This window comes from Notolabrus celidotus, chromosome 11 (assembly GCF_009762535.1).
Source record: "Notolabrus celidotus isolate fNotCel1 chromosome 11, fNotCel1.pri, whole genome shotgun sequence".
Classification (NCBI taxonomy): domain Eukaryota; kingdom Metazoa; phylum Chordata; class Actinopteri; order Labriformes; family Labridae; genus Notolabrus; species Notolabrus celidotus.
The window spans coordinates 1,072,630-1,084,779 of NC_048282.1; the positions used below are offsets into that span (position 1 = coordinate 1,072,630).

Here is a 12,150-nt window from a genome sequence, read left to right on the forward strand (position 1 = left end):
ATTGGAATCTGATTTGTGCATGCAGTGTGCGTATCGAAATGCTTCTTCAACCCACAAAACATGCAGCGAGAGCTTGGATTTGAGCTCTGAGGTTTCCCTTCACACCAGGGTACAAAGACTGAGTTGGTCCTTCATTGACCAGACTGTCATAACTCACAAATAAGTAAATGACAAACTTTATAGAGCAAGCTTTCAAGACTACAAAGAGTCACTGTGCGACATTGGAAAGAGAACATATAGTTGTCTCTTAATCCCCTTCAGAAATAGCTACACATGGAAGCATGTTTGATGCTGTATACTGCATGGCACTAGAGATTATGATGACAGGTGCTCAAATAATTGCATAGCAGCAGTTTTCAGCCTAATGTAAACCTACCATAAGACAACAGATCAGTGTTAAATTTTTTTCTTGGGTTTATTCTAGGGATAAGTGATGATTTTTGAATATTTGAATACTCAATCATTTATACAAAATAAAGAGGAGTTCATGAGACTATCATCTCATCCTAGAGATACATTTTCCTTTATATCATTTCACCAGACCTAGCTTTAATGCAGTACAACCAGCACAGGGTGGCCTATCTGGAAGCTATCTGGGTGCTCACAGACAATAAATAACAAAAGAGGAAGAAAGAGTTAAAATGCCAGGAACCATAGAAAACAGAAGACACTGTCAGCCAATTAAGTTCTGTGAGAAACCTTCTTGAAAAACATAAATGAATGAATGGATGGATGGATGGATGGATGGATGGATGGATGGATGGATGGATGGATGGATGGATGGATGGATGGATGGATGGATGGATGGATGGATGGATGGATGGATGGATGGATGGATGGATGGATGGATGGATGGATGGATGGATGGATGGATGAATAAATAAATAAATAAAAATGAAATCATGAGTAAACTTTTTAAAGTTAGATTTTAGATAGTTCAGCTGCAGAGAGATGGAAAATGTGGGGAGCAGAGAGCTGGGCAAGATATGTGGCAAATGGTCTAGGCTGGGAGTTGAACCCGCAACCATGGCGCCCCCAAGTGCAAACTTTACAAGGTGTAGTTAGCAAACCATAAGTCTCCAAAGACTAGTCTGCACAGAGACAATCGTTTATACAAAATAAAGAGGAGTTCATGAGACTATCATCTCATCCTAGAGATACATTTTCCTTTATCATTTCACCAGACCTAGCTTTAATGTAGTACAACCAGCACAGGGTGGCCTACCTGGAAGCTATCTCGGTGCTCACAGCCAATAAATAACAAAAGAGGAAGAAAGCTTTAAAATGCCAGGAACCATAGAAAACAGAAGACACTGTCAGCCAATTAAGTTCTGTGAGTAACCTTCTTGAAAAACATAAATGAATGAATGGATGAATGGATGGATGGATGGATGGATGGATGGATGGATGGATGGATGGATGGATGGATGGATGGATGGATGGATGGATGGATGGATGGATGGATGGATGGATGGATGGATGGATGAATGAATGAATGAATAAATAAATAAATAAATAAAATGAAATCATGAGTAAACTTTTTAAAGTTATATTTTAGATAGTTCAGCTGCAGAGAGATGGAAAATGTGGGGAGCAGAGAGCTGGGCAAGATATGTGGCAAATGGTCTAGGCTGGGAGTTGAACCTGCAACCATGGCGCCCCCAAGTGCAAACTTTACAAGGTGTAGTTAGCAAACCATAAGTCTCCAAAGTCTAGTCTGCACAGAGAGCAAGGCACCCAGCTGAAGGAGGGCAGACTATTCGATTAGTCGTCCCAGTGACACTCAAATAGTGTTTTTGCTTGAAATGCCAATCCCCAGTTTATTCAGACAGTTGAGAGAAATGATGTATTCTATTACCTGCTCAGTGTTAAATAATCAATAACAACATTAACGTTTAAACCGAGCAGCAACATAAAAAAAAGTATTCTCAGTAATTAAGAAAGCTCTATAAAACAGGTCACATTTTCTTAAAAGCTTAGAGCTAATGAACTGCAGAGGGTCTGCCTGTTCTCACAGCTGACTGCTCTATACGGTCTATTCAACGTGTCACTGAACACTAACCCAGTGTTTTATGTACATTTCTTTTAAGAGTAGCTTTGTTGTGTTTGAACATGATTTACAATCAGTCCCATTGCACCTCCACTTCAGCCAACTCAGAATAAAACTCCCTTAGTCTGAAATCATCCACAGGGGACTGTGAGGTTCTGCTGAATCCATTAATAAGCCGGTCACTCTCAGACTACTGTGATCAATCATATGTAGTGCAGTAAAGAATACAAAAGCAGTGTGATAGTACACACAGTTTAAAGACACACTGGAGCATATAATGGTTCACTCAATGCTTACATTTCCCCTGAGCATGTTTATTACATGTAATACCATAAACCTACAGTGTGGGTCATTATTCAATTAAGAACAATCTCTATTCTAAATGTCAAGCCGTGTCCGCTGGGGGGAATCATGGAAACCAGGACTGCATGCAGAGGCCTTAAAGCAGACTATAACAACAGAGATGCTCTTCATGTGCTTTCTGACACTAACAGAGCAGCCTTTCTCTATAAAACAGGATCATCTGGTCACATGGGTATGAGCTGCTCTATTATGGGTTTTTCAAAAGGGACAATTATTACACTCAACTGAGAGTCAACTGTTCAGATTCTGGGGTTATCTAAGTTTGTATACAGGACATGGTCTTTTCATGTATGACTCACTAACAGAAGTACAATAAGTCACAGAGAATACTCACATCTGATTTAAACACTATAGTCAGCTGTTATAATAACAACCCATCTCTCAGGCTTGAGAAACAGTGGAAAAAGTCCTTACCATGCCGAATACTGAAAAGTTGTTGTATCTATTTCAATTACTTTTCTACTATTCTAATTATTATTAAAAAATATTATTTATACAATTATTTTTTACTATTTTTATTTATTGGTATGTATGTATTTATTTTTCAAAGGAATATATTATATTATATTTTTTTATGAAATATTTGATCATTAGATCACACAGTAGATCTGTGTTACTTATATTAATAGAGTTAATGGCTGAATTTTTGTTTATATTATTTAGATTTATTCATTTTTTAAATATTTATTTTTTCATTTTTCATTTTATTTTAAATTTATAAAATTTGGCTTTGGGCTATGGACTATTTTTTTTTTTCTTTTTTTGTTAAATTATATATTTGTGCATTAGACCTGCCTCTGAGTCTAATTGCTGCATTGTTGTTAATACAATTTTTATTTTTACTTATACAATAATTGTTTTTATAGTTTATTATTGTTATTTTAATTTCTACAATTACTAAATATAATTATTTGTTACTCAAATAGTTATTTCAATTTATTAATTTAACTTTTTATTATTTAGATTGAATTATTTTGTATGTTATTTTTTATTTTTCCTTATGCATTGTATTTTTTATTTTTCTATTTTCTCTTCTTTCTTCTAGGGACTTTTTTTTCTCTTTTTTTTCAAATGAAATATTTGTGCATGAGATCTGCCTCTGAGTCTAATGGCTGCATTCTTGTTTTGTATTGTTTTGACTGAGTCTCAGAATGAAAGTTTAAAAAAAAAGCTACGATGTTACAGCAGCTTTAAGAACCAACCACCTTCAGCAGCTTTAAGGGACAGCTGAAAAAGTCCTCCCCACGCTGAATGCCATCAAACATTCAAAAGAGAAAAAAAAGATCCCCAGTAACCTCCACAAGGAGCACACAGGATGAAAACATTGTTTTTCTTTATTGATTTATTTATTCTATTTCCTCCTGCAGCCACAGCTCTTTATTCCCACAGAAACTGAACAGTTCATAGTGACACACTAGTTCATTGGCAGAGCTTTAGTAGTCTCTCCCAGGAGAGGAGAACCGGGGTGGTGTATGACATTGCATGAAACAACTAAAGAAGGAAGAAACACAAAGGTAAAACAACAGGAACTCTGAAAAATGGGTTAGAATCTCCCCTCCAGGTACGACTGCTATCATCATACTGATTTCATACTCATGTGAAAGCAAGTTAACTCCATCCACAAAGGACCACTGAGGAATTTTAAAGCTTATAATCACAAGGTTTGTTTTTTTTTGTTGTTAGTGTCATTTTTCTCATTCTACAAACACTTTGAGTCCATTCAAAGCCATGAATCTACAAAGGAATCATATAATCCGAACGCTGAATAGAAAAGGTTTCTGCCTATTACAAGACCTTTCTGAACATCACCTACGATCAGTACAGGCAGAGTGCAGAAGACACATCTGGTTCAATCCCAGCAAAATGTCATGTCACAGCCCATCATATTACTACAGGTGTACAACATGGGTACTTGAAACTGTTACTGCAATGATGAGAGTGATCTATTTTTGTGTTGTTGATTAATAAAATAATCTGCTTGTTTTAAGAAGAATCTGGTTTACAGAGACTGCTCTCTGATAAAGTCAGATAAAGTGAATAAATACTCCTTTGAATGTTGTAATCTGTATAAATATTCCTTCAAATAGTGAAATCCTTGATGTTTCAGAGAAATGTTGGTGTAAACTGGCCGTTAAGACTAAAAGACTCCAGAGCTCGCCTCTCATTCATCCAATCACACTGAGATTGCTGTAGAGCTGCTATTCAAAGGCCCATTCTGGCTACGGAGAGCAATTTGACCAAAGTCCTCCAGACTTAAAGACAAAGCAGGTTTGTAAGTCTTACCTTTCACAATATATGTTTAAGGTTGATTCAGTGAAAGTGCACAATAACAGGGTTTGGAATCTGAACAAGCATCTGGTCAAAGGAATGAATGCTGATAGTTGGTAGAAAGTGTTTATCTGAAGTACCTCCACCAAAAGAGGTTTTGCCATAATTCGCACTGCCACAAGAGGTCCTTGTCAGGTAAACAAAAACATGGATAACTTTTTGACAAAAAGAAATATTGCTGCCTTTTGGTCTCTGTTGGGGACATTTTCAAAATGTCAAATTATCATACATTATGCAGAGCCACTTTGCCGTCCAGTTAGCTTGCTATCAAAGCACAAAGTCAAGTGTTCAGACAGGTTAATGGAACTGGCATTCTGAAAATCACAACTGCTTGTGCAATTTAACTAAGAGTGGGGCTGAGAGTGCTGGAGGTATAAAGGTTAAAGACGTGTCAGCCCCATTGTACAGTTCCCAAACAGAATAAACAAACCCGAGCACACACGGCAAACATTTTGTCAAGCCATTCCTCGCCTTTATCAGATCTCCACAGTCTGTTTGATTTGTGCACCACCTTTAAGGAATAATGTTAAATCAGGGCTGTCGAAGAATATTCAACGTTTGTCTATAAACGGACATTCAAATGAGAAAATTCATATTTGATCCGTGGAAAAAGAAAAAAAAAACACTTCCATGCAGCTCTGTGAAGTTCTGTTGTGGGCTTGGTCGCAGCCCTGATAGCTCTGCATGAGAGAAGATCACAGGAGTCACAACCTTTCTAATGAGGGTAGAGACTTTACAACGTAACTGGGCAACAGAGAGAGGGATTTGAGCTCCGAGCCGGGTTTACGTTAATTACCAGCTTTGGACAGTTTCACGTGCAGATGTCAAGCAAATAAAGATACCTTTGCCCAAAAGACCCCATCAATAATAACCACTGTCTGATGCCTGCACACATTAACTACAGAGCAGTATCTGATTTTTTACTTTCACCCTAACCCCACCAATCATGTTTGGTATAGCGCTAAAGGAAAAACTGTAGACCCTGAATCCTGTTAGGTTGTAAAGAGTGCTCAACAAAAGCAGCAGGCAACACGTCTCTGCCTTTTTTAAAGGATGAGAGGAAACATAACTGATCTTAAACTCCCGTTCAGGGAAGAGGGTAAAAGGTGACTCCCATTTTGGGGCAAGAGAAAGGATTGATGGTCAGCCTGCACAATATGAGCGGATGAATCAACAGCTCTTGAGCGCGGTGCCGATCGGCATTACAGGCTCCCAAATGTTGATCAGGATCAAGTTTGGAGAGATTTACACCAGGAGGATCTGCTCTGCTTGTGCTGGATTTGAAGAAGGAAACATATTACTGAAGGTCGACAAAACGGACATCAGACATAGTATATCACACAGTATGATTAAAGTAATATATCAACAGTAACACATATGGTGGAATGATGAGCTCCTCTCAGTACAGCAGGTTGGCATTGACACTCTGTCTCTCAGTGCATTGCCTAGTTGACAATTAAATTAATATATTCACATGTTTGCCTGAGTTGAATTTGTTGGATCTAGACTAGAATTTAAAATCCTTCTTCTGACCTACAAAGCTCTTAATGATCAGACACCTTCATATCTTAAAGCTGGGGTTGGTAATCAGATTTAGATCCACTTTTTGTCATTCTGGTTAAAATGATCTTTATGTCCTGATGGCAATCATTACATGATGTGTTCCTAAAAAAGAGGTAAAAAAAACCTGCTATCTACAGCCGGAGTAAACCTGGGAAAACACCAACCAATCACCGTTTTTTGGCTCCCCAAATTTTAAACCAATCAAATCCCGTCCTGCCGTTCTGCCCTCCTCCTGCGCGTACATTTCCCCGGCATGCACTCCTCCGAGTCCCCGTCTCCTGCCTCTGTTTCCCCTGACTCTATTTACTGCCCCTCTCGCTCGTCCTCGGGCCTGTCCCCTCTGACCTGATGAGGTGCTTTGCTCAGGACTGTAGTCCGGATCAGAGTCTAAAAAGCTCTCACCAACAAACAGAATAATTAATGATGTTCAGTAAGTCCTACAGAAATGTAGATGTACTGTAGCGTCCGTCCGGATGCTGTAGGGACGACGAGCCGATTCGTGAACATGTTGAGCTTTAATAACCGGTCACTGTCGGCCGTGATCACGACAACCAACAAAACAACAATCAATGTTTGAATGAATGAAGAACTTCTCCTCTCCTCTCTCCCGCTCACACACTCTACACCTCTCCTGATGCCTTCACTGACTGTCAACACTGTAGGAATTAAGAACATCTACACTGAACATGTTTAACAAACAGTAGAGCTGTTACAGTATTATATATGTGTTATAACTTTTCTCCTGATATCGTGTCACCAGTACAACTGGATAATGCTAGAATGACAGTTGTGAGTACTAACAGCAGCCATGTTTGTTTGTGTTTTTAACTTTCACTATGAGAATGTTTTGGTGAGGACCGGTTTTGAATCAGTCACCATCAGATGGTCGAGAATCAGCGGCGCTTGTGCATGTGATCAGGGGGGGCGTCGTTTTGGAGGAGCTCTGAGGGAGGAGGGGAGGGGTTAGACGGAGTCCTGAGGAAAAGCTACATTCAAATTCATGCTGTTTTTTTCCGAGACTACCAACCCTAGCTTTAAAGAGCTCATAGTGCCCTATTACCCCTCTAGAACACCACGCTCCAACATGCAAGCCTGCTGGTCATACCTACAGTCTCTAAAAGTAGTATGGGAGGTAGAACCTTCAGTTATCAGGCCCCTCTCCTTTGGAATCATCTACCAGTCAGGGTCCGGGAGGCAGACACCCTCTCTATTTTTAAGAGTAGGCTTCAAACTTTCCTTTTTGATAAAGTTTATAGTTAGAGCTGGATCAGGCTGGGACCAGCTCTTAGTTATGCTGCTATAGGCTTAGACTGCTGGGGGAACTGACACACTGGGATCCTATCTCACCCCCTTCCCCCCAACCCCCTCGTCACTTACTTTAACTCTCCCTGTCCCCTTAAAGTTACTAACCATAGACCTTTCTGGAGTCCCTGAGCTCCCTTGTCTCGTAGGTTCCTCTGAGCTGCCGTAGACGTCCTCCTGCTGTGGACGTTCCAGACTCCAGCTGCTACTACTCGTCTCATCACTATCACCGCTCCCTCTCTCTCTTATTCTCCTCTATCCCTCTTTCCAGACCCAACTCGGTTGAGGCAGATGTCTGTCTAACATGAGTCTGGTTCTGCTCGAGGTTTCTGCCTGTTAAAGGAAGTTTGTCCTCTCCGCTGTAACTAGCTAAATACTGCGAGGTGCAATGCTCATGGTGGATTAAGGTGGGGTCAGACTGAGTCTTATCCTGTCTTGGTGTTGGGTCTCTGTTCATAATTTGACATAGAGTGGTCTAGACCTGCTCTGTTTGTAAAAGAGTCTTGAGATAACGTTTGTTGTGATTTGGAGCTATACAAATAAAGATTGATTGATTGATCATAGCGTTAGTGTTTTATTTTTTATTAAGTGAGGCTTATAAAGCATGTTTGGCTTCAGAGCTTATATGTAATAGTTGTTCTATTGGCTGGCAGAAACCAGTCTTCAGTAAACTCTAACCCGAACAAATGAGCAGTCATGAGTAGTTGTAATGGTTTATCCATAAAGAGAGAGAGACTCATATACACTACTGTAGTGTTATTGCTATGACATACAATATAACCCACACAGCAGGTAGAGGGAACCAGTCCACAGAGTATCTGGTCCTTGCATCAAATGTAATATTTTAAACATCTAAAGAAGACCTCTACAAAACTTCAGATCAATATTTAATTACTGTCAAGAAGGAGTTTGTTTCATACTCTAATTTTACCCCTACAGTCATTAAAAGCATTTTTTTATTGTTAGTCCAGAAATGTACAGCTGCCATAAACCAGATATCATCATTTTTTCCCCATTAAGGCGCTGCCTGTTCTCCATGTAATGGGGTTGAATTTGTACCGTTCTTAATATATAAAAAAACACATTCAATCCTGGATGTCTACTTTTAAAGCAGTGAGTTTGTACAAATAATCTAACTAGGGTAGGATCATTTACAGGCGCAGGCAGCAGTGAAAATAGTGTGGCAATTTATTCTATCTGTCACTTTTGTTCAAGCACTCACTGTCGCTAACATGTCTGTGTTCCCATAGAGCATGAGTAAAAAGAGCAAAACGAGTGTCGGGAACATGCTCACCACTCACTCCTTGTATTATTTAATGAATATTCGGTTGCAGAGCTGATTCTGGAACAGCCCGCCGCCTGAGCTCTGAGAGAATGAGGGAGACAAAGGACCAATCAGAGGCCTCTTCTGCAGGGACGCCTATAGCCTGGGAAAAAAGCTTTTATCTGTTCCACTGCAACGCTTATCACAGACTGAAAGTCTTCCAATCATAGGAAACTGAGAATAACTCTGCACTGAGCAACTGGATTAAAAAGGAGGAGAAAAAACATGAGCCAAACTGCCATTGAGACGTAAATGTTAAAAAAGAAAAATTACATATATTTAAATGCAAGTGAAGTGAACTTGGATCAAATAAGTATGAATTTAACCATTAAAATATTGAATTTAAAATACTGAATACCATCAACACAAACAGGGCACTTTAGGAATGAACATTGTACAAAATGAATCACTTTTAAGATGCAAAGCTGCAAGTGACATGAATCACTATCATAGCTCAGTGCCATGCTTTTTAAGGGCTTTGCAACAGTTTCATCTACATATAAACTGCATGAAGCGCTGACAGCTTGAGCTGGCAGACAATAAGACTACAGACATCTCAAAGAGATTTTTGCAGCTGTTCTCTGAGTGAACAAACAGTGACAATAGTTTCTAAGCCAGGGAGGAAATTCACATTATACATAATCCTTGTACAAAAACACTGCTGATCACTCTGCAGAATACATAAGCTTAAGAACAACAGTATGTAGTTTGTTGATCATATGACAGCAGCATCAAGTGTTACATCAGCACGCGGGTGAGTCAGTGTGACGGCATTGTGGCGAGGATATGGAGCTGTAGGAGGCGGTTAGCTGATGTATGCATGTGTGGAAGGCCTCCAGTGAGAGGAGCGTTGCCCACAGGGTCAGACACATTGACTCATTTCGAGCACCACAGTAACTCAGTGAGTCTTCGTCAATTGCAGAGCCTGCGAGTGACACAAAGGAGACATCAAATCAATTACATTTGATTTCAGTGCAAATAAAGTATGCCTCCTTGCACTTGCACTGTTTTGGGCAGGAAATATTTCAGTTCATCAGGGAATGTGCCATTTGAATTAAAAGTTGCTTTTAAAACCATTTGCTGTGGCGCTTGTCATTATGTCAGACAAGGCAGGATGATCAATAGACAATTTCCCTCAAGTGATTACACTGCTGATTTAAGTGTTAAGGGCTATATATAAAACAGAAGTCATCAACTTTCACGCAGAAAGCAACAAAGCACTTGTTTCAGTCGTGAACTTGGGTGGAAAAAGAAACTCTAGCCTAAAGCAAAAACATAGAACATCTTCATAAAGTGGTATTGAAAACAATAACAGGGGATGTCACTGCACACATAATTGCTTCAACTGGTAAAGTGTTTTCAGAGGGAAGAATCCATCAACCCTGTTTGGAAGTGCAAAAATACATTATACTGCAGCATCTGTAGAGAGAGAAAACAAATGTCTCTGCTTCAAACATATAACACAGTGGAAATAAGGGCTCCCATGTCTGTAACCAGGAGCGAAAAAAGTAATCATCCATTTTTTGGGGGGGACATAGAGGAGAGGAAACGAGGGGAAAACCACAAGGTAACGCATACTGAGACAAAGACAGCTGCAACCCCATTTTCAGCAGATGAAAAGAATTGGAAGCAGAGACACAACAAGTTAAATTCAACACTCACTGATACTTCTGTGCGTCAAAATATTCCCCCAGATATTAAAAAAAGACAGCTTGGTGTTAAACTAGACGCTACATAAAGCTGCACGAACATGGTTTTGGCGAGACTGAAATAAAATGGCAAGTCATTCAGTATCTTTGGCCTTTCCGAAGCACAGCATAAATTAATCCTAAATTAGGGAAATGTGAGCATTGATGGGAGACAGAGTCTGACAGTTATTTCTATTACTTCAGTCTGTTGTGCTGCTCAAGTCATTATTTCAACCAAGACCCTGTGACAGGCAGCGGCCCTCAGCTCCAGCTACTTATTCTCTCCAATGAGATGCCCCAGGGAAAGTGAGGGAACATGCACTGAGATCATTAACTTAAGAACACTAAACCACTCACACTTTCATCCATCTGCAAAAGTAGACCAAATTGACCCAGCAGGCGGCTATGCTCTATTGGGCTCACCAAAGCCAAAAAGGCTCGGAAAGACTCACTCCAAGCTTTGGATCCAGCTTTCATCAATGGCAAAACTTTAAGATGTTCATGAATGGCATGTTCCCAGCTCAGTCCAATTTACTGTGAATATGCACATGTTTTATCAGCAGCTGGTGCTCTTCTTCAAAAAATCCTGAGAGAACTTATTGGCAGATTTTCCTCTCACTTTAAAGACAGTAACAGCATAGACAAACACCAAAAACCTGCTCTGGGCTCTTCAGCAGAGCTCAGAGAGTGAGTCCATGTGTGTTAAGAATTTCAATTCATAGGGTTTTATATATTATATTCATATATATGAATATCTCAATCAATACTAAAGGATAACAATTCAACTCTACACATAAGGCCAAATGAGTCCGGTGATCATGAAATCCCAAAGCAGAACAACATGAACAGGGTAACAATCATGGACTATCATATACCTGTTTGACAAAGAAGCAAATGTAATTCAGTTTAAAAGGAAAATAATCAACTCCCATCATTTGTATGGGAGGTAGGATCTTCAGTTATCAGGCCCCTCTCCTTTGGAATCATCTACCAGTCAGGGTCCGGGAGGCAGACACCCTCTCAACTTTTAAGAGTAGGCTTCAAACTTTCCTTTTTGATAAAGCTTATAGTTAGAGCTGGATCAGGCTTGGACCAGCTCTTAGTTATGCTGCTATAGGCTTAGACTGCGGGGAGAACTGATACACTGGTATCCTGTCTTTCCCTCTCTCTCCTCTGTCTGTCTGTCTGTCTCTAACTCTACCTGTCCCATTAAAGTTACTAACCATAGACCTTTCTGGAGTTCCTGAGCTCCCTTGTCTCGTAGGTTCCTCTGGATCTCTGCTGCTGTGGACGTGTCAGACTCCAGCTGCTACAACTACTACTATCCGTCTCCCCACTATCATCTCTCTCTCTCTCTTCATCTCCCTCTATCCCTCTCTCCAACACGGTCTCAGCAGATGTGTGTCTAACATGAGTCTGGTCATGCTGGAGGTTTCTGCCTGTTAAAGGAAGTTTGTCCTTGCCACTGTAACTTGCTAAATGCTGCAAAGTGCTCTGCTCATGGTGGATTAAGATGAGATCAGACTGAGTCC

The 12,150-nt window shown here is 40.0% G+C and overlaps 1 protein-coding gene across 2 annotated transcripts in view; it reads right to left on the minus strand.

The window, feature by feature from the left end:
- The window catches only part of nphp4 (nephronophthisis 4), a 343,814-nt gene that overhangs the window by 165,057 nt on the left and 166,607 nt on the right, over nucleotides 1-12,150 (minus strand). The window lies entirely within an intron of this gene.